The sequence below is a fragment of the Nyctereutes procyonoides genome, unplaced genomic scaffold (assembly GCF_905146905.1).
Source record: "Nyctereutes procyonoides isolate TBG_1078 unplaced genomic scaffold, NYPRO_anot_genome, whole genome shotgun sequence".
Taxonomy (NCBI): Eukaryota; Metazoa; Chordata; class Mammalia; order Carnivora; family Canidae; genus Nyctereutes; species Nyctereutes procyonoides.
Genome location: NW_026575044.1, coordinates 53,730,543 through 53,754,608, shown reverse-complemented (window position 1 = coordinate 53,754,608; position 24,066 = coordinate 53,730,543). Strand labels below are relative to the sequence as shown.

The following is a 24,066-nucleotide window of genomic DNA, read 5'->3' as shown; positions in this document are numbered from 1 at the left end:
TTTTCTTCTTCAAGTTTTCTGTTTAGCTTCCACATTAATTCTACCATCTAACTCATTAGTTCTGATATGTCCAATGGAGTCAGGTAGATGACCTTATTAACAGGTAGATGTTTTTTCCGGCACCATCTGTTAAAAAGTCCTTCTTATTGAACTGACTTCTTATCATTGTCAAAAAATCAATTAATTATAGATGTGTGGGTCTATTTGTAGATTCTATTCTATTTCATTGATCTATTTGTCTTTCTCTACACTGGTATCTTACTATGCTACTCTAGCTTTACAGGAAGTCTTGTAATCAGGTTGAATCCTCTTTGTTCTCCTTTTTAAATATTGTTTTACCATTTTAGATCTTTTGCATTTTCATATGCGCTTTGAATTAGCTTATCAATTTCTTCAAATTAGCCTGCAAAAGTTTTAATTGGGATTGTATGAACCTACAGATTAATTTTTGTGTGTGGGGGGGGAATGAATATAGTGTCACTGCAGCTGTATAGTTACAACAGTGAGTCAGGGAGTTTAGAATTAGTCCCATTTCACAAATGGAGGACCCTCTGCTCAGAAAGATCGATAAAGTATCTGCTCAAGCATATATAGCTGGTAAGCAGCGAGGCGGAGATCTCAGTGCAGGTAGGTCCAACCTTAAATCTCAGGTGCTCTTTACCAAGCTGTCCAAATTTGGCATGCAACCAGAGGTAGCACCTGGAGCACAGAAATCATGCCACATGAGAAACTGCTGGAAGAACTGGAGAAGAAAAGATAATGAGAAGAAATGACAGCTTGTCTGAAAATAATTCGATGAATCATCATGTTGAAAGACCCTGGGGTAGAAACTCCAAGGGACCAACTTTGGTTCAGAAAAACTTAATGACCAGACATGTCTTAAAGAGGCAGCAAAGCTGGCAGTTAAGTGCACAGACTGAGGAGACAGGCTGCCTGGGTTCCAGTCCCATCTCTGTCACTTACTAGCTGTGTGGCCTTGGGCATGTCACTTAACCTCCCTGTGTCTCAGTTTCTTCATCTGTAACATAAGGATAAAAATTGTCTTGGATCAATGGCCTAATAATCATAAAGGACTCACGCCAGCATGGTGTACAGAGCAGGTACTATGTAAGGGTTAGTGGGTAAAAAAAAAATGGAGAATGGATGGAACAATCTCAACAGCCAGTATATTCTAACTTTCTCAAAGTGTCCCAAAAATATCTGAAATGACATCTATTCTGGTAGCTATAGAAAAGGTACCTGCATTATATGAAAAGTTGGACTACACAGTCTCTGGGATTCCCCCCCCTCCATTTTTTTTTTTTTTCAGTTTGAAGATCCAATGACTCTAAGTCAATTCCTTCAAAAGTCATGAAGACTACAACAGGCATGACTCTCCTCTTGCCTCTGTCAATCAATACATTCTCTCTTCATTCAATCAGGAAGAGCCGACTTCCTGGAAACAAAAGCCTCTAACTGATGGAAGGAATTCTAGATCATGCCGTGCCCTCCGTCACACACGCACATGATAGAAAACAAAACAGAATGGAAGAGGAGGAGTGAGGATCAATTTGCTCACAATGTGAGTTGGTAGCTTCTGCATTTCTGAGGGCCTGCGTCTTTGGTTCACCTGTAGAGATCTCTCAAAGCCCATGGTGAGGCCGACGGCAGTCTTCTGACTCAGAGAGTGGGTATCTGACTATCCTCAGCTCCACATGGGGGACTGTTCATCTACAGCCCCAGTCTTCAGAGATTTTTATATGCCAAAAACGTGTTGCTTCTCGAGTACTCCCTGCTCCAAATAAGGAGCCAAGCAGTTGGGTCATCTGGCATGTCCTAGAACTCTTTCCTGGGCCTTTCTTCATCTTCAACTCTTGTGGACCTCTAGCATTTTCCCAGCCCGATTTCTTACTCCTGACAAGCCAGTGGCGGCAAGCTTGGAAAACACTCTCATTCCTGAGCCCCTTCCTGTCTCTCATCGCCCCCTGTCCACAGGCTCCAGTTAAAAACGAGCGGCTTAATTAGCTTCCCAGGCCATTTTGTCAGATTAAAACTGTCCCTGCTCTGGAAGAGGCTGTTGCATTCCTCATGACTCTGGCAGACAGTGACCATGTTTGTCCCTCTTCACAGAGGATAATCAATCTTGGCGTTTTATGAGGTACTCATTATGAGCCCTATGGCCTTAGAATCAAACCATCTCTCCCAAGTTTGATGACCTACCGGAGAAGCTCCTGGAAATGAGGAATCAGGGGCCAGTGGAGAACCAGGTATCAGAAATATTTGATATTTCTGAAATATCCAAACTATGTGCTGCCATTTACCAGACACATCCTCTAGAGCAACTCAATCTCTCTGAGCCTCTTTCCTCTTTGGTTAGGGAAAAAGTGAGAGCAAGACCTTTAACATTTATCTGTGCCTTATGCTTCCTCTTATGATGCATCAAAGAGATACTGTAGATAAAATGTTTTGTAACCATGAATGCCCTAAACAAATACAAGGCTCATTTAATGATGCTGCCCTTGGCCACACTGGAAGAATAAACCAGCAGCAGTGCATATTCTGGAGTCATCAAATTCCGCATGATCACCTAGGTCAGTGTGATACATCTACAATTTCACTAAATCCTATTTTATTAGGTGTTTGGGGTGCCTGGGTGGCTCCATGTTGAGCATCTGCCTTCGGCTCAGGATGATCTCAGGGTCCTGGGATCCAGTCCTGAGTTGGGCTCCCTGCTCAGCAGGGACTCTGCTTCTCCCTCACCCTCTGCCCCCAGCTAGTACTCTCTGATGCATGAGCTCTCTCTGGTAGGTAGGTAGATAGATAGATAGATAGATAGATAGATAGATAGATAGATATCTTAAGTCAACATGACTGTGGCCAGATACAGGAACATCCACAACAGGTAGGATTAAAGGAAGGACACAGAATCAAAAGGTTCCAGTTTTTGCAGTATTATTCATTAGTTGTGGGATCTTCTCTGTATCTCTAGTTCTCCAGACTCTCCCACTGAAGAGGCTTGCTATGAGATCAAATCCTACATGACAAATAATTTACTAAGTTAGAAATACAGTGGGGAAAATATTATCAGGATGGTTTTACTGATTCATTCACAAATAACCAGAGATTCATTTCCCTGTGGTTCAACCAATCCAAAGCCAGCAGAAGTCAAGCCCTTTAGGGTACCAGTAAGAGTTTGAATAAGCATTATCCGTTTTATTTATTTTTTAATTCCAGTACAGTACAGTTAACATACAGTGTTCTATCAGTATCAGGTATACAATACTGTGATTCAACAATTCTATACCTCATTCAGTGCTCATCATGAGAAGTATACTTATTCTTCATCTCCTTCACCTGTTTCAGCATTATCACTTTTATTTTTTTTAAAGATTTTATTTATTCATGAGAGAGACAAAGAGAGGCAGAGACACGGGCAGAGGGAGAAGCAGGCTCCCTGCAGGGAGCCCGATGCAGGACTCGATCCCAGAACCCTGAGATCATGCCCTGGGCCAAAGGCAGATGCTCAACCACTAAGCTGCCCAGGCGTCCCTGCATTATCACTTTTTAAAAGGAAAAACTTAATCAAGGAAATAGCCCTGATTTTGACCTCTAGTGTCAAGAAGAATAGCTTCATTAAAAGCACAAAATATACACTGCTTGTATGGTTACTCCTGTGCAGATATTACTGGCTTGTCATGGGAGGGAACTGATCCTTCCTGAGTGCCCATGATATGTGGAGCTCCATGCTTTGGGGGACCAAACGTACCACCCAAACCTGAACACTTATGGGAGTAAAGGAGACACATTAATTATGCAAGGACAACAAAGTGCACCAGCCGCACTGTCACTCATCCCCACATAGCTCATAGCACAGCTGTGAAGAACTCCAAGGACAAGAGAATCACTAATCCACACTAGAATTTTCCCATATGGTATGACATTATTATTCCATTCCAACACTATTTCTGTTTACCTTTCAGCTCTAATTTTAGCATAGTGGTGAAGCCTATTAGTTGCTATTGAGCAAGTTTCTTCATTACCTCGTGTGATGCGTTCTGGGCAGGGCCCACAGGACTGCTGATGGAGCCCTGAACTCACTGTTCTGGGATTTCAAATTTCCTATCTTCTACAAGAGAGTAACCTTACTCAGTGTTATCTTACAGAGTTGCCACGAAAATGTAATGTAATAATCCATATGAAAACTCTTTGAAAAATAACAAAAAGTTCTCCAAATATATTGGCAATGCAAATTTGCGGGTGAGAGGACAACCACACAGAACAATAGAAGCACCAGTTGTGAATCCTCTGTTAGCTGCAATTTGAGGTCTTATACCCAATGCTCTCAATGCAATTAGGGGCCAAGAAAAGCTTGCTCAGGAAGTAAGAATGGGGTCAGATGGATGGATTGGAACAAAAAGAGAGGACGATTTTCCAGCTACGAGCAGTTGGAGAAGTGCACTGACCATGTTATTATGATTTGAATGGTCATTTGGGTCCAAAAGGCTCTGGATGCACCACTATTATGACATTAGGGTTCTTATTTCTCTACCAGCTTTTTGGTCATTTCTCCAAACTTTTACTCTATCCATAAATGTCTGTCTGAATTGAGTTTGGGTTAGGTGCATCAAGTAATTTTTAGGACCAAGGCCATGATTCCTGAAACTATGGGCAGGCCCATAGAGGAGCCCAGTGGAGGGCCTGGATGGGCAACCAGCCAGAGGACTCATGTTCTAGGGCTGCTCCTTAACCATATGTCGGGCTGAACTAACCATATTTTCATGTCAGGCTCAACTTGCTATTCCTGAACACTTCATGCAGGCGTGGTGTCCTTAACAGATAGTCTTCGTTGTATTTAGCGACAGTACATAGTAGCAAAAACGTTTGTTTCTCTTAGCAAGTGGACATATGAATGTCACTGTGTTGAGAGACTCCTGATTAGGCCACCAACAACCTCTCCCAACACTGCATGTGCTTGCCATTCACCCAGCAAGAGGTTGTCTCTAATTCTCTTCCCTGTGAGTCTAGGCTGACCTTTTGACTTCCCTGACCAAGAGACAGTGGTAGAAATAGTGTTTATTCCAGGACTTTTGAGCCTGGGTCATAAGAGAACTGGCAACTTCTGTTTACTCCTATGAGGAAGTGTCTGGCTACCCTGAAACCACCATGCTATGAGCAAGCCCATGCTAGACACAGAAAGAGATTTCATGGAGGAGTATGGAGCCATGAGACATGTGAGGGAGGCCTTGTTGGGCCTCCTGGCCCAGCCCCACATAGCCAGCAGCTGAGAGCACCCAAATGAGCAGTCCCATTTGATGCCACAAGGAGCAGGAAAATCATCCAGCCAAGCACTGCTCAAGTTACACAATTATGAGAAATAGTAAGTCATTGTTAAGACGTCAAGTTTTCAGGTGGTTTGATACACAGCAGTAAATAAATGAAATAGCAGTGTCTCTTCATTCTACCACACAGAGCACCCAGAAATACTGACATAAATGACATCATCAGCTCTCTAGACAGAGAATGCCAAACCCTTCTATGTAGCAAATAGCTAAAATCTTTTCTTCAGCAGCAGTCTTGAGAAGTTACATGGCCTTTCAAGTGCTCCAACTTCCCACTTGGCTTGATAAACACTCTCTGGAAGTCCTCTATCATGCCTCATGCAGGGGCTACACCTAATGGGAGCTGGAAGGTGCTCATGATAGAGACCTGAGAAGCCTGAGTTCCAGCACTCACTGTGACCTTTTGAATTAATCCAAATTTTGGGCAAGGTATTCATTCTCTGCTGCCTGTTTCCCACCTAAGACAGGGAGATGATAATACCTCTCCTGGAGTGCTGGGTGGCACAGTTGGTGAAGCATCTGACTCTCGGGTTCAGCTCAGGTTGTGATCTCACGGTCCTGAGATCGAACCCCAAGTAAGGCTCTGTGCTCAGCGTGGGGTCTGTTTGATTTTCTCTCTCTTTCTCCCTCGACCCACCCCCGTGTATGTTCTCTCTCTTTCTCTCTCTCTCTCTCTCTGTCAATCTCTGGCTAAAATAAACAAACAAATCTTTTTAAAAAATAATAGCACCTTGCCTATTTACTCTACAGACTTGTAGTAACCAAACGAGGTGGTGTATGTTAAAAGAGCTTTAAAAATATGGTGCTGTTTTCCTACCAGCTGACATTTCGTAACTATTTCTTCAGATTGAAATTTTTACAGTAAACATCACAAAAAAGAGAAAGAGAAGGCACAGCCCCCATGAAATGACCTGAAAACAGACTTCCAAGATGGTACCTAACGCACGGCAAACTTCCTTCAGGGACAAACAGCAGATGGGATCAGGAGAAAAGCAGCTTTGCGTTAGCTAACTAATGATCAAGGAAAGTCCCCTTGGACATTTGACCAAACATCTTCAGCGAGTCTGTAGCAAAAGAGTCCCATTTGGGCATGTCACTCAGCAAAATGTTTAGGGCAGCAATCAGCAAAGCATTTAGACCACGTGTCTGGCATTTCTCTTGCCCTGACCAGCCACGACAGCAAACACGGACAGCGGGTCAGGCCTGCTACTCTCTGCTCTTACCGCCCCCCAAGCTGAGGCAGTCTCCCCGTCCTGCACTCTGTTCTCCTATCTACCTCGTCTCCTACCTCCTCTGAGCAGCAAGAGCCACCTTGACGTGGGTGACCTATAAACCTTGAGACATTACGTCAGAGCACAGACTGCTTGCTGACACTGGTCAAGTGGGTAGACCCCTGCCTTCCCCACAGCAGCCCTCTCAAGGCTTCTGGGGCAGCCTGGAATTCCGCCAATGATGAAACCCCACCGCCTGAGAAAAAGGAGACAACTAGGAGACAGCCCGCAGAAACGTCCAGGCATGTGTCTGGGTCGTGGTGAGATGGGCAGTATCGCTTTCCCACGAGCCAAGCGTTGGGGATCTATCAGTTACGGGTGATGAGAGCCCCAGAGAGGAAACCATGAATCAAATTTTCATTACCACGAAGGGACAAGGAGCACAAGTGGAATCCATCAGCATGGATTCTTCTCTGCTGCGGCCACCACTCGGCCACCGTGGGCAGAGGGCTCTGGCCTGGGGCAGAGACGGGACACTGCCCGGGGAAGTGGCCCCTGAGGGCGGGGAGGTGGGCCCCTCTGAGCAGGTCTGTAATCTGTCCTCATGGGGCCCCACAGGGAAGGGAAACGTGGCTCCCACGCAGACCCCAGGGCTCCCCAGAAGACATGCTGCCCGCCGCAGGGCCCTACCAGGCGCAGCAGGGGCGGCCCGCGCGGCTCCCCCGTGCCAAGGCCGCCCCCACATTTGTTTTAACTTACTTTTCCTGGAGAAACAAGTTGTGCAGGAGGAGCAGAGAACAATGGCCTGGTTCCACATAAAAGCACACGCAGGAGAAGCCAGGCAAGGCACCTAGCAGCCATGGCTCCGGAAGCCCGGAATAGCCAGCAGAGGCAGAGCGCGAAGCAAGGACAAGATGACATACGGGTTGTGCTTCTGGGGCCGCGTCACCTCCCAGGGGTCGCCCACACCGGCCTCCGTGTCTCCTGCAGCCACATGCTCTTCCAAGCCGCGCAGCAGCTTGTAGGGCATCTGACCACATGGCTCACCACCTGGAACCCCCCAGGGAGGCCCCGACTCCGCCCCGTGGAGGACCTGCACCAAGATCCTGGCCCTCGCCTGCCTGTTCACGTAGAGCTCCCTCCCCAGCAGTCCCCCCACACCATGTGTGCCCCCACCCAGCCTCACTCACACTCCCTCAGCTGCCTGCTCTGCTCCTGGAACATGGCCCCATGCTCCTCACCTGGCGCACCCTGACTCATCCTCAAGGTTCCACCCCATCACTACCTGCTCCTGGAGCCACCTCGGAGCCCCGCCACCCCCTGCCCATGTACAAGCCATGGGAGCCCCGGGCTGGCATCACTGTAACTCCTGATCTTGTGACCATCAGGTAGATGTGCAGCAACCCAGTAACGTCCTTTCCCTAAACGCATGGGTCCCTTCCAGGTCCTTCCATCAAAGGGCGGTCCCCAGAGCTGCCTCAGAAAGTGTTAGACATGCAAATTCTTAGGCCCCACCCGAGTCCCGGTGAATCAGAGTCTGCAGGTTGACACTTCTCTAGGGACTCCGATGCGCCTGCACAATGGAAAGCCAGTACCCCAAGAGCCTTCGGAGACCCTGTAGGAGCAGCTCAGATCCCGCTCAACAAGCAGCTGCGCTGAGCCCTCTGCCCGGCCAGCTCCCCTCCTCTGGGACGGGAGCCTCTCCACACCGAAAGCAGCTGCACTACTGGGGCCAGATGCGGAAATACCTCCCCGCCCTGTCCCCCTCGGACTAAACAAGAATCACCTAGGGAACAAAGGAAACCAGGCAACTGGCTCTGGGCTTCAGGGAGCTCTCACTAACCCTGAGCAGAAGCCTGCTGCGCTGGCCAGAGTTCATCTCAGGCTAACTCCATGGCTGGAGCACCTTTTTTTTTTTTTTTTTTTAAATTTATGATAGTCACACAGAATGAGAGAGAGAGAGGCAGAGACACAGGCAGAGGGAGAAGGAGGCTCCATGCACCGGGAGCCTGACGTGGGATTCGATCCTGGGTCTCCAGGATCGCGCCCTGGGCCAAAGGCAGGCGCTAAACCGCTGCGCCACCCAGGGATCCCCATGGCTGGAGCACCTTGCTCTCAGAGAAGCCAGTTTCTGCTTGTTTTTCTCCAAAGGACACTGGTTAGACACCGTGGGAGGGTGACAGGCGGACCTGCCACTCCTGCAACACACAGATACAACACAACAGAGCAATGAGAAGACCCTGGTGGTTGGTTTCAGCCACAAGTTCCATGGGTCATCACAACAAAGGCTATGGTTGTGAGCTGAACGCATGAGGTTTTACAGCCCACTCCCCCTCCAATCATCACGAACACATTCAAGCCTACAGAAAGGCCCAAAGACCCAGATACTGACTTCCCTTGTAGACCCTTCAATCTAGCCTTATCTCACACTTTACTTTTATTGGACACCTGCTATGCACAGGGTTAGCCAGGTCTCCTTCACCCGTGCATTACAACCTTGGCCTCATATAAGAATCATACAAGGAGCTGTGAGAAAGTTCTGATGTCCAGTCCAGAGCCCTGACCAATTCAACCAGAATCCCTGGAGTCAGACCCAGGCATCAGCATTTTATTTTTTATTATTATTTTTTTATTTTTAAAGATTTTATTTATTTATGATAGACAGAGAGAAAGAGAGAGAGAGAGAGAGAGAGAGAGAGAGGCAGAGACACAGGCAGAGGGAGAAGCAGGTTCCATACCGGGAGCCCGACGTGGGACTTGATCCTGGGACTCCAGGATTGCGCCCTGGGCTGAAGGCAGGCGCTAAACTGCTGAGCCACCCAGGGATCCCGGCATCAGCATTTTAAAAACTCCCCAGGAGTGATTCCATTGGGCAGCCAATCTGGGGAACCACAGTTTTGAATGTTGACATCTGGATCCTACCCAAACCACAGAAATCAGGTCTGAAGGCTGGAGCCTGGGCATGTATGTATAACACACACATGAAAATGGAATGTTCAGAGGCATCCATTCCCACAACAGTCTTTACAGCCCTGCCTATAGGGTTAGTGCCCTCCAGGGCTGTATGAACCTGACAGGGGAGGCACAAATGGCACATGATTCATGAAAATGGCATTCTCACCAGTGAATCCTGCCCTCAGGGCTCCCACAGTCCTCACACTCTGGGTACTGTCTCCCTCTCCGGAATTTCTCTTGCTGTTTTTCCTTTGGGTGCCTTCAGACAAAAGAAAAATCTTTCCAGCTCCCTTCTCACCATGTTTGAAAATTGGGAATGGCTTTTGGTCACTCAGTGTCCCAGGTTAAATTTAAGAATTGGAGGGCTCTCTGCTCCCTACTGAGGAAGAAGATAGGTGGCCCATTCACCAGGCCTGAAATGGCCAACAGGTAAGATAGAAAATACTCTTGATTCCTCATTTTACAGGAGTGCCTGGGTGGCTCAGGTGATTAAGTGTCTGCCTTCAGCTCAGGTGGCAATCTCAGGGTCCTGGGATGGAGTCCTATGGGTTCCCTGCTCAGTGGGGACCCTGTTTCTCCCTCTATCTCTGCCCCTTCCCCTGGCTTGTGCTCACACTAATAAATAAAAGTATTTTTAAAAACCCTTATTTCATAATTTTGATGCTGTGTGCTGTGATTTATCCAACAAGTGGGAAAAAGAATGTGGTTGGGATACCTATCATCTAAAGGATTCCTAATACAAATCCTCTTGTGGAAATGCTGATGTTTATATGACAAGTGAGCACTTTAAAAGATGTAAGCCTGCAAAATCACTCATTAAAACTTGGAAAAATAAGCTCAACACCTCCTCTTCTTTTCCAGATTACCTCTGCACAGTTGCCATTTTAATTTAGCGTGACCTACTTTTTTGCCAGCACTGACCATTCATCTACATGCCTAATGACCAAGAGAAATATTCTCTGTAATTTCTGTTGCATCAGGAACAGAGCTGGGCTGCAAGTTAAGAGAAGTGGGCTCTGGGTCCCACATCACCACTAAGCCCCTGTGTGACCCAGAACAAGTTATTTGATCTTCAAGTTCTTCATGTATAAAACAAGAGAATAAATCCTCACAGGGATGGTTTTCTTCCAGCTCAAACATCATGTGGTTCTCATTTGCTTGTGGACAATGACATTAGCCTGGTGGAAAAGGCTAATAAGCTTATTACTTTGTTTCCCTAAAAATGGATAATTGAGAGAAAGTACCTTGAGTAACCAATCTCATAAAACAAAGATTAAGTAACTAATAAATACACCATAACATCCCAGATGTCACAAGCCTACAGAAAACAGAGAGACAGCGTATGCTGATAATATTAATGAGGAAAACAATCACACATCTAACCATGATTTCAGAGAAGGAAACAGATGTTGTGGCAGGAACATACAAGGAGGCAGCTTGGGGCATTTAGGAAAGAATGTCCAGAAGCAACAGTAAAGTTCTTTCTACTACAGTTTCTAGGGAACTTAGGGTTAAAGGAACAAGGAACGTGACTTCTAGTTTTTGGACTTTCCAGGTAGTGACCGTGTTGCCTAAGACGAGCCACTCGTCTTCCCCAGGCTCAAGGCTTCCCGTCTGTCAAGTGGGAATCATATAATACAGACCCAAGGAAGGCACCCCGGTTACAGAGATGGCTTGATTTAATACGGCCTCATAGAGGCTATGCAAAGCTGAGGAAGATGTACGTGAGTGTGTGTCCCTATTGGTCTTGACCTGGCCCACTGAGAAAGCACCTCGAGATAACACTCAGAGCTGATGGGCTCTCCTATGATGGCTTCTTTCCTTTCTCTCATCTTCTTCATTTTCCCCTTATTTACTTAATAAACCCAAATCTGTGCTTATTTTTAAAATTAAATAGTACAAGAGGGTATAAAACAAAAATAAAAAGTCCTTGCCCTCACCCCCTCAACCCCCAGTTGCTTCTTGCTCCTTACCACTAGTAACAATGACTTCTGTGTCCTTCCAGAAAAAAACTTGCGAGTAGCTCATAATCATAACTGTACATGAACATGTTCCTATACCTGCCCCCTCTCTCTAGAGCGAGACACCTTCTTTTCCAGGTATCTATTACTGGAGAGGAAAGATCTTATTTCACATAATCTCAGTTTAAGGCAACACAGTTTTAGATTACTGAAATCTGACATTGCTTTTAGTGGTGATAATTAAATAATGGTGCTATCGTTATTTCTTAGCAATAGGAAAGGGGGAAGAACAGAACAAGAAGGTTATTTAATACGTTATGAAAGCCAATTCCTGAATTCAGGAGTGTCGAGCAAAACACTGTATTGTTTGTTGGTTAAATAAGAGAAAAGTCGGCTGTGAAAGGACAGATAAATAAACCTTTGGTTCTGTGGATCTACTTTTGAATAAGCTGAATAGAGAAGTCAATGGGGTTTTTTACCTCCTCTTGTTCCATAAATGTATTTCAGGTTCACTTTCAAAGACGGCTCACCGAAAAAAAAGGGGGTGGATTAACAAATTCACTGAATAACTTTTGAAGAATGAAGGCATACACAAAAATTTAAAAACAAGACTTTAAGCTTTTACCTAAAGTAGTTTAATAAACCAAAAGCATTTTCACATTGGATCGCATACTCCCTGTCATCCTTCATCCAACGAAATTAATAAGGACCAAGTCTTTTTATTTGTCTTTAATCTCAATTCAGCTCAAGAATATGGTAAAGTAGAGAAAGAATGAATAGTTATTTAGGCCGTGACATGCCCAGGACTATTCACCAGACATATTCTCACCCATGCTGTTAACCAATGGTCTCTCTCCTTACTCTGCACATCCTGAGGTTCTGTCATTTTGATGGGACATATGTCACTGGCTTTATTACACAGCAGATGGGTGGGTTGCTCAAGCCCTCTTTGGCGCCCTTTTAATGGGCATTAAAACTCTATAATAATTGGTCAAGACATTGTTCCTTTTCTCTCCTCCAATCTGGAAAGCTCAAAGCAAGCCAGTGTAGTTACTGTATTATATATATCTCACCTCCTCTCCTCAAGGGGTTACTGCAATCCTCTTCCTGATTCTCCTCTTACAAATATAATCATTTCAGATTTCTGAATCTCTTTGTCCCTTTTTTCCTGTTGAAAGTGGCATAAACACTTTACTGTCCTGAGTCCTCTTCAAAAGTTCTGAGTATCTGGTAAAAAGTGCCATTGCCACCATATGAGAAGGCAAAGTCCTAGTCTCTGTGACAAGTACAAAGATTTGCTCATCTAACTTTGTCTGAACTCCCTGTGGTTCTCAACGTATGTTACTGAAATCGTAGCATATTATATCTTATTAACAGACAAAATGGTCTCAAAATGACTGGAAAAAACTCAAATTCAAATAAATAATAAATTGACAATAGAAATATAGAAATGGCCTTGATGGATCTCAAAATAACTGTACCTCTTTAGAAAAGACTTTAAGAGCCCTACTTACTGATTAAATAAAAGTAATGTGGACTTGTCCCTAAAGTGAATCATGCTGCAGGAATTAATTTACTTCATTTAGGCTGAAGACTTTTCAGACATCATGGTTCATAAATTCTTATAGCTGGTAAGGCTTTCTAGTAATTCCACCTCTAAAAATAATCATGGAAGGGTCATTTTCTGGGAGAATAGAAAATTTGCTTCTTCACAATTAAGTCATTTATCCTTTCTTCCAAAGACATCAGTCACAATCTAGAACTACCTGGGAGTGGAGTGACAGTTTTGTTCCTTTAAGGACAGTTATTAAAGCCTAATTAAAGGATTTCTATTTCTAGCTAAGGGTAGACTATGTTATATATAATCTTTCCTATGTGTGAAATATTTTAAGATAAAAATAAAAATAAGCTGGATAAGTCATAATGGAATACAAAAATAGCTCCCTGGTATAAAATGGTCTCCAAAAAGTTGGTGGGAATAGTCTCCCAGAAATCAAGTCCTTTCCAGAGGGGCAGATCCCTGCTGGCCACACCTGCCTTTGTTTTACCCAACAGCTCCACATCTCAAGAGTGAGAGCAGATTGTGTTTTCCCGGGCTGATAGCCACTTCCTGAGAGGACAGCTCTTGAGGTTCCCGGGGACAAAGTACCCCAAAATAAAAATAAGAGCCTCCCTCAAAAAAAAAAGCAATGGATGCTCTGATAAGGTAAGTGGAGGAAGCTGGTGGAGAGGGGCTTCCCGCCATTTGGTGCCTCTATGCCCAAGCTTTTCAAACTCAGCAAATGCATTTTTTTCATTGTAAAATTCTCTGGCTTCAGGAAGATTGGGGAAAACCTCTATGCACAGAGCTGGAGCAAGGTAGGGGGAAAATACATTTGGCTAGTGATCCTGAGAACACACGGATAAGCATGTGACTTCTAAAAGCCAGACAGGATTACATAAGCTTCTTTGGAAACATTAGATTCAACAAGAGTCCCCTGGAAAGGCCACCCTGACTCCTCAGCCTGGACACAAATAGTTCAGTCTCCACAAGGACTAGACTTGGCCATGGGTGAAAAATTCTGCTTTCCATGGAAAAATGCTGGGACCAGGTTAAAGGGAAGAAATCTTACCCAGCTAAAATCCAGGCTACTCATTTTCCTTCTTAACAGTTTCTGGCATAGAAAGCATCTTCTTATCACGTCCCTTGGTCCTAAATTTGCATCTCTCTGCCAGGCCAGTATGGATAAGAAGGAAGAAACCAGATGGAGACTTATGACTGACAGGGCTCCAGGTGCCACTCCTGCAACTGCTTACCCAGCCAGCTCACCTGCCTTATTAGGAAAAGCCTAAGGGATTAGTCTTTTCTATGTAGGGAAATATATCTACATTTAGCTGGATCCAGTTTGCAGGGACGTATTCGTCCCAGCCTTGGCTTTCCAGCTGTCACCAGGTTGATATATCGGGAGTAGTGAAGAAAGTTCTCTGGGCACGGGCAGGCAAAGGGCAGCAGGTGTTCTGTGCTCCTCTCCTGTCTGTCTCTAGGGTAGACACTGACTTGTCTCCACTAGAGTGGTGAACTGGGTAATTCGAACCAAACTTCCCAAAGAACACAACAAAGAAACCTAGATGAAGTATTTGTTGAAATTCGTCCTAAAAGCACAGAAGAACTAACAAGATTGGGAGGGACTTCAGACTTAAGATCTGGAAGACAGAGGTCCAGAGACCTGGACCTAAGCAGCGGGGGCCACTTTTACCCAGTCAGATGGACTGTGAATCCAAATGAGGAAGTTAGGAGGCTGAGCAGCACTTTCGGCAGCCTCTAGAGCCTGGGGGCCAGCACATTCCTAGACTAAGGCCCAGTAAACCACTTCATGTTTACATTTGGGACCCTAGGAGTAAGAGAAAACAAAAAATAAACTGGTCTGACTTCACATCATGTGGGTGGCCTAAAAAATTTCAAGTCCCCAGACCGTCCCAGGATTGCTAGTCCCCCAAGAAGCCTGAAGAAGCTATTTAAAATCTCTGAAATTCCTGTCATTTTTTTCCCATCATTTTTATCAGCATCACTCAAAGCCTCAGATTACTGCATTTCATCAATCTTAAATATCACTAATTATATGATTGCACTACTATTTTAGGTACCAGTGAAGAAGAAAAAAAAAAGTCAGGTACCTACTATTTTAGGTAGAACTATAAATTTAAGACTCCATCAACTATAAACCACATCTGAATTTGACATTAAAGTGTGGGGGGGAAAGTACATCTTAAAATTGATGAGATGACATTTATGCAAATATTTTTTCAAAACAATATCTAGCACACATTCAAGATAATCAGGCACATAAGGAGATATAAATAGGAATCAGCATGATAATGAGAAAAACAGAAGAAACACAGAATGTGAAACAACTATACTTACTATGCTCATGGAGATACAAAGTTGGCTTAAACATTTCAAAACAAGGAAACAGGACTATATAAATGTAACATTAAAGATTTGAAAAAGAACTAAGAAACTTTAGAATTGAAATTCAGTAACTAAAATTAAGAATGCAACAGATGGATGTATCTCAGATTAGATACAGCTGAAGAGACACCGTGTGATTTAGAAGACAGATCAGAAGAACTATTGGAATGTAGCCAAGAGATATAAAAAAGATTGAAAATACAGAAAAGAGCGAAAGAGATAAAGAAGATACAGTAAGGAAAATTAAGAGAGTAAAACAACCTTACAACCCAAAGCTCTCCCAGAAATAGGCAAGAGAATTCAGAGGACATCACTAATAACCCTAATAACCCTCAGCTTTTTCAACGACCAACTGCAGCACAGTAGTAGGTCACCCTAGTGAAGACCCGGAGATGGTATAACCCTGGTTACAAGTTGCAATGTTGCATTTTATAAGAAATAAGTATTTGGCCAATCAGATGACCAAAAGCCATTTCTCACATATATTTGGTCTTTGTCCCTGTCCCTAGTTCCTGGCTCACAACTCCCCAAACCTTAGGAAATTTCCTGAGCAAGAAGAACAATGGGAACATCTTTTGGCATAATATGTAGTCTCTGTCCTTTGTTCCTGAAATCACTTCAGAGCCAACAGGTAAGATGGGTATCTTGCCATTCATAAAAAGCCCCACTCCTTACAGTGACTGTGTTTATGTTAATCAGGTGACTCTTGGAAAGCACCGAAGGTTAGTTGCCAGGGGAACTAACCATGAACAGAGTGATGGAACTTTCAGTTCCATCCCCTGACTTAACGAGTAGGAGAGGGGGCCAGAGGCTGCATCAGCCACGCATGGCAATGATTTAATCACTTATGCCTATGTAATGCAATCTCCATAAAAATCCAAAAGGAAAAGGGTTCAGAGAGCCTCTGTTTGGGAAACCTGAATGCTTCCGCATACCACGGGCGCCTGGCCCCAAACTCCATGTGGACAGAAACTCCTTTGTTTGTTTGGGACCTCACCCTATGTATCTCTTCATCTGGCTGTTGATTCATACTCTTTAATACCCTTTGTAATAAACCAGTAATCTAATGAGTCAACAGGTTTCCTGAGCTCTGAGCCACTTCAGCAAATTTACTGAACCCAAGGAGTGGGGAATGGGAACCTCTGATTTACAGCCAGTCAGTCAGAAGCAAAGAGAACCAGTGGGGCTTGCAACTGGCTTGGGGGTGGGGGGTGGGGGAGGGAGTCTTGTGAGACTGAGCCCTTAACCTGTGGAATCTGATGCTCTGTCCCAGGATACAGAGGCAGAATCGAGTTGAACTGCAGGACAGCCAACTGGTGTCCAAGAACTGCTTGAATGTGTGGAGAGAGCAGCCCTGTGCCCCGGAACTGATGACGGAACTCTTTTGAAAGAAGAGACAGAACATGAAGACTCCTAACTCTGGGAAACGAACTAGGGGTGGTGGAAGGGGAGGAGGGTGGGGGGTGGGGGTGAATGGGTGACGGGCACTGAGGGGGGCACTTGACGGGATGAGCACTGGGTGTTATTCTGTATGTTTGTAAATTGAACACCAATAAAAAATAAATTTATTAAAAAAAAAACTTTCAAGTACAAATACATAATGAATATTAACATACCAAAAAAAAAAAAAAGAAAAAAAAAGAAAGAAGAGGCGAATATGGTGATTTTACCTTTCTGTGTATCACTCTCCTTGTAGGTGAGTGGACACCACAAAATAGCTCCCACCTCACAAGCTGTTGGAAGACTTGAGAAGTAACACTTGAGAAGTCCGAGCAAGGGCTCCCCGCATGCGGCTCCATACCGACGCGCTGGGGCTCCCATCCACCTAGCCTTGCTACAGGAACTGAACACGCAGCTCCACACTATGAACAAAAGGAGTTTAGCCTAAAACATGGCACCTGATGTGTCAGAACTGTGGAATGTTAGGATCGCACGAGATTCTTCGTAGAATATCCAGGCGATCGGAAGTTCATTGCCTTTCCTTTTAAAAACTACACTTAGATCAATTTTTTAGACCCCTAACCCAAATAGAAAACTAGATGATTAACAAAAGATACAAACAGGGTAACAGTCCTATAGAGAAATGTTTAGCTGTACTGGTAACCAAAATGGAAATGAAAGCAATAGTGGCATATTTCCCATTTATCAAATTAATAATTCTTTAGAAATAAGCTACCCAAGGGGCACCTGGGTAGCACAGTCAGTTAAGCGTCTGATTCTTGGTTTCAGCGGGATCGTGGTCTTGGGATCAAGCCCCGAGTGGGGTTCCACGCTGAGCACAGGGTCGCCTTGGGAATCTCTCTGCCCCTCCTCTCTATTCTTGCATGCTCACTCTCTTTCTAAAATAAATAAATCTTTAAAAATAAAATAAAATACCCTGTACTATCAATGATACGAAAAAATCATTTCCATTTATAGAATGCAACTAGTTAGCATGGTACATTTCCATTCCTGGTTGAATAATTTCACTACTGGAAATATATGCCAAGAAAACAACCCAAATTATAGGAAAAGTATGAACACAAAGTTGCTCACTGAAGTCATACAGCAGTGAGAAACTGGGAGCAAACAATGTTTGCTAATAACAAAATATTGCAATAAATTAACAGGCTTCCAAAGTATTGAGTGAATTGTGTAGCCACTAAAAGTCATGTTTACCAAGAGCGTGGAAAAACATAGAAATTGGAGCATCCAGATGGCCCAGCAGTTGAGTGTCTGCCTTGGGCTCAGGGCGTGATCCCGGGGTCCTGGGATTGAGTCCGGCATTGGGCTCCCCACAGGGAGCCTGCTTCTCCCTCTGTCTATGTCTCTGCCTCTCTCTGTGTGTCTCTCATGAATAAATAAATAAAATCTTTAAAATTAAAAATTTTATGGAGATATAATTGACATATAACATTATATTAGGTTCAGGGGTACAATGTAATGGCTTAATATTTGTATGTACTGTGAAATGATCACCACAGTAAGTCTAGTTAACATCCATCACCACACATAGTTAGAATTTTTTTTCTTGTGACGAGACTTTTAAGATCTACTCTCTCAACAACTTTCAAGTATACAATACAGTATTATTACTGCAGTCACCACTCCTCACATAGGAAGTTTTGTGAAATAATCTCATTCCACTAATCCAATTGTTTTTCAATTTTTTCCTGGTTCCGTTTGGTACTACTCATATGCATACATCTTTGGCACAGGTGTAATCAGTGTGAATTAATGATTACTTCTACCCAGATTAGAAGACCTGGAAACTCTTCTCTTGCCTGGATTCCCACCCACCCACCCCCCAACATGCTCTTAGGAACCAGGAAGTCAGAACAGTGTTCCAGTGACCGTGAATGTCAAAGGGTATGGGACAAACTCCTGACCCTGAGTCCAGCACTGGCACTAACCTCTGTGTAACCTCGGCAAGCCACCTAACTTCTTTCAGTCTCAGTTTCTCCATTAATACAATGGGCCAAGGAGAGCTGGGCTCATGATCCCAAAAATCCCTTGCAGGTTTAATCTCTGTGCTGGCATATAAATTTGATCTAAAATCTCCAAACAGATCTTGACTTTTGAAAAACTCTATAAAAATCAGATCTGTTTAAACACAAATGGAAAACTAGCTATTTTTTTAAATCCCTCCTACAATACATCTTCTAGTAGACAGTCTTTATTTTTGTTAAATCTAGACATTGACATATTGACAGTTCAGTGTCACATACAGTCAGGCACATTTAAACACCAAAGCAATAATCATAGTACTTTCTCTTCCTCACTGAAGGTAGATTGATTTAGATTAAGGAAAAATACGTGCACGAATGAAAAGTCTAAAATACAGAGATTTTTTTGTTTGTTTTATTATCTTCAGTTTTCAAATGCTTCGACTATTTGCCTACCCCCATCCCCAAAAAGTATTTCCTACCCAGCTTGTTGCAATTCAAGGAAAAGTCTCGTCCCAGTCTTGGGTATTCCAAAATGGAAGCTGGAATCAATGAAATCTTACTGTAAACTTTCTACACACCATTACAATACGCCAAAAAAGAGCTTCCTCCACTTTCTGAATCAATAACTTGGGCACCAGGCCAACCCCACTGCTATCGCCTGGGAGAACTCACGAAGCCTCCTGCTAAACTTGAACTAACCTTGCCCCGAGTTGCATCCTACAAGATGCTGCTGGTGCTGATGCAGACCTGGAATTGCTGAAGCTGTGGCAGTCTATTTCTGAGGACAGATGGCAAGAGGAGTACAGGCCACCCTGCACTTACCATATTCTATTTCGGTCCACGCTCTCTATGTCAGTCAGGTCTTTGAGGAGCTTCTCTTAACCCTGCCTGTCATGGGTAGAGGTAAATCTCTACTTTCCAATTCCTACAGCCACAGTTTCCTGTCACTCCGCAGTTCATTCCCGGAGGAGGCTTTACTTGCAGCTAAGGAAACTGAAACCCCTCTTGCAGGACCCTTCCAATGCCCTACAACTTCTTCATCTGGTCATTCTGTCCTTGTCTGAAAGAGAATCCCTCTTACACAAGCATCTTGTCCCACCAGCACTAGATCCTCTCCCCACTTCCCTCCACACTCCTGTCCCCCCGCCATGGCCCAAGCAGCAGTTAGGATGACCCTGTGGGCAACGGTGGTTCTGCGGCCCACACTTCCGGTATATTAGTCAGCCACACACTAGGGGAAGAATTTGAGATTTAATTTTTTGGGGGGTGGGGGGGGCTCAAAAGATTGACTTAACATCATGAGCAGATTAGGCTATGTGGGATGACAAAGGACACTTGCTGATTTATGAAATTATCCATATGGAAAGTTCCACAAAGTTAATTTCACATTTACTAAGTCGCCATTATTGAAAAGAACCAAGTTACGTTAAATAAGGCCTCTCCCAGAAAAGTGGGAAGTCATACAGAATGGCACATATTCACCAATAGCCCTTAAGAGAGTGTGATTCTCAGTCAGGGGTGGTTTTGCTACAACTGGAGACATTTCGGATTGTCAGGACTTGGGAGGGGGGAGTACGTTACCGGCACTGACGGGACAGAAACCGGCAGACTGATAAACATTCTACAATGCACAGGACGGTTCCCCATAACAAAATATTGTTCAGCCCACAACAACAATAGCGTTCAGGCTGAGAATCCCTGCCCTATGATGATGGGCAGGTACAGACAGGTAAGGAAGCAAGGATTCTGTTTGGAAAACGATTAACCTTTAAACACGAGAGCAGGTGAAGACCAGGTCGACAGGCAGCTCAGGCACAGCTGCTACCTGACTTTAGCTGTCACACGAAGGTCAAAGCATGGAAGGCTCTAGACTTTGAAGGATCACAAGACCCTTGCCAAGAGTGGCTACATGAAGAGGTAGTGGCATAGTTTCAGGAGCACCAGAAAGGGCACTTTGCCTCCCCTATTACCTCCAACACGCCCTTGTCTGTGCTTGAATTCCTCTCATGATGGACAAAACCTTTCATTCCATGATGAGGCTTAAAGTGCAAAGACCCCTGGAAGAGGGAACAGTGACCTACATTCAGACTCAAGAGAAAGTGACTGATGACAGATTGTTTTTCCCCTGAGTTTTCATACAGTGAAAGGCTCTGAGCAGCTCCAAGTGGCGCACGCAGAGAAAGAGAGAACAGGCCCTACTGGGAGGGAAAAGGGTGAAGAAATGGGCAATCCGTCGTTCAGACACAAACGTCACCTACAGACCGTGCCTGAGCCTGCAGGGAGGCAGGGATGCAGAGAGGGAAAAAAGAAGGCACATTCTTGGCCTTGAAGAAGATTACAATCAAGTTCAGCTCAGGTGAAAAAACTCCAGGAATGCTGGAAAGAATGGCAGAGATGCAGTGCTATCCCTGCAGCAGACAGCAGACAAAGGTCCTCACCAGCCCCGGGATCACAGTGAACCCCAAACGGGGCCCACCGGGTGAAGCCCCCACCCCAGACACCAAACCAGGTCATGGACGCAGAGTAAAATGCTCAGGCAGCACGTCTTTGAATGAACGGGAACTAAGCTAGATGAAGAACTATTAAATCCCTGGTTTGTGTTCCTTCACACCTTTGCTTACCACCCTTTTTCTCAATTTGGGAGGAAGCTTTGGTCGAAGTCTTCTCTGCCCCTGAGGATCCTATTCCATCTCACAAGGCCAGTTTATGGTATTCTGTACATTCCTGATTTCAGCCTCTGTGAGGTTTTCCTCTGCTCTTCCCTTAAGGACAGAGCCTCCAAGCCACTCACCTAAAGCTTACCATATTTCCTTTGTATCTTTTATAATGGGCCTAATTCCAGAAAGGATTTGAGAGGGGCTTTCAAGTTCATATCCAAAGAAATCAGACAACGTAGCTTAAAAAGAATTTAAGTGGGAAACTGGACATAATTTGGGAAGAAAAAGATCACTGTACCATGAAGCTGGAATGAAGCAGTTACCATGAATCACTGGAGGCCAAGGTAAAAAGATGAACACACTAGACATATGGAAGGTTCTCACTAAGAAGAGGAAGGCCACAATTCCCTGACAATTCCCTCACAATTTTCTTTGACATTAAATTCTAGGAGGAATTGGCTCCTGGCTTTTCAAGTTTGCTGCACAAACTGTCATTTTATGTGTTTATCTCAAGAACTGTTAGGTCCTTTAGGACAGAATACATCTTAGATTATATCTCCCCGGTAACAGCCTATATTAAATGTAAGTACTCAAATATTTGCCAAGAGACTGATGAACCACAGTTTGCTTGGCAATCTGGATATTCCAGTGTGTCTCAGGCTCCTAAGATGATCACAGTAATAAGAGGCATCAAATCCCTTAGCAGAAAGGACTACTTCATTCTTCCACTTAGTCCCCAAGCCACCCAAGCGATGGGATTTAAAGACATGCTCACCCCACCTGCCATCACCAGTTTGAAATCAGGGGCTGGAAGGTCCAAGCTGGCCCTATCTTTCTGTCTCCCCCCACACCCCCTTCATGGTTTAGTCGATTGTCCTTTTGTCTGTCTTTCTGTCCACACCACAGATTCTCCGATCTTTCTGAGTGTCAGGGCTTTGCCCTATTAACCCTTCCATTCACTGCAGTAACTAGCATGGCACTTTGCACAAAGGAACTGCCTCCTTCTTGCTATTTTTTTTTTTTTTCGGTGTAAGGAAAGTGAATTGGGAAGGGGTCCCAGAACAGGCTTTTTCATTCTTCTGCCCGGCTCCCCTCTAACCCCCTCAAGCTGTGGTGTAGAAGCCCAGCTCCACATGGACAAGCAGTCCAGAAAGGTTAAAAAGCAAGTTACTAAAGGAAGTGAAGACTCAAGGGTCCAAAGACACATTCTCTCTTCCTTGTTTCCACGTGGCCCCCAAAAGTGGGCTGGACAATCCTGCAGAAATACACACATATGCAGTAACAAAAAAACCTTTGTACATAGAAGGTGCTCAGTAAATACTTGTTAAAATAAGGTCAGAGCACAACTAACCAGAACACAGAAAGCTAAATTAATTATAGCAGGTATCATTAATACCTGCTAAATTGAAAAGTCTGTAACACGTCTGCCTTGTACCTAGTAGATGCTTAATAAGTACCTTTTAAAGTAAGATGATCCTGATTTTTGCCGCGCACGTAGTAGGTCCCCTGTAAGTGGCTATTAAATCGAACAGCAGTAACCGCTCGCTCAGAGAAGCGGGGCAGGGCTCACGTTACTCAAATCCCAGGCAGAGATCCATGAATGGAAGGAAATGCGCGTCTCGAGGCAGCGCTTCCGAGGGTGCCCGGGAGGCGCGTGACAGCGCGCGGCCGCCGCGCACATCGCGCTTCCCCGGGAGCCGCGGACTCACCGCCCGCCCCGGGCGTTGGCGAGCGATCGCGACTCGCTCCCCACCCAGGCGCGGCCGACCCCCCCCCCCCAAATATCACCTCGGGGCTGCACCTGGAGCTCCCGCAATACCCGCCCCCCACCGGGGCGTCCGCCCACCCTGGCTCCTCCGATTCTGGAGAGTTGTGGGCAGAACAAAAGCAAATCCGATTGCTTTTCCGAAGGAGGGCAGCCCAGGAGGGGGCTGGGGCAGCCGGCCCCGGGCCGGGCTGCGGGGTTAAACCCGATCCGCGGCCCGCGGCCACCCGCCCTCCCGGCAGGTCCAGACTCCAGATTGCAGCGCCGGGGACAGCGGCGGGGCTCGCTCCTCCCCTCCCTCCGCGTCCTCTCGGGCGCCCGAGCCCCCGCCCTGGGGTCGCAGGGGCGGAGATGGGCACCTGGATCGGTGGGGCGGGCGACATATTAACCCTTGAATGTGGCGCGAAGGAGGCCGGAGGGGAAGATGCTGCGGACTGGGGCAGACCCACCACCGAGCTCCGAATTTGAACTCGCCTGCGAGCCACCCCTAGGCGCCCCCAAACGCGCCAAGCTGCCCGCGGGGGTGGGGTCCCCTCAACGGCGCCCGGTCCCTAAATCCTCCTCCCCTGTGCACCCCTCGGGGATGCCCAACTGCAACCTTCCCGTCGGGACCGCAGATCCAGGGGCAGCCCCGCGCGCGGGGGGCGGAGGACCGGGTCCCGGAGGGCGGCGACGTCGGTCCCGCGGGAGGCACCCCCCGCGCGCAAACTCGCCAGTTTGGTATTCGCTTGCTTTCCCGTTCGGGGTTTTTTTCCTCCAGGTGAGGCGGGGGTGCAGAGAGAGCGGGGAAGGAGCGTTTCTGCTTTTCGCTCGGCTTCTCCG

At 45.5% G+C, this 24,066-nt stretch overlaps 1 protein-coding gene across 3 annotated transcripts in view; it reads right to left on the bottom strand.

Annotated features, from left to right (window-relative positions):
• MAPK4 (mitogen-activated protein kinase 4) overlaps positions 1 to 24,066 on the bottom strand; it is a 146,313-nt gene that overhangs the window by 122,026 nt on the left and 221 nt on the right. The gene's annotated exons all lie outside the window — the stretch shown is intronic.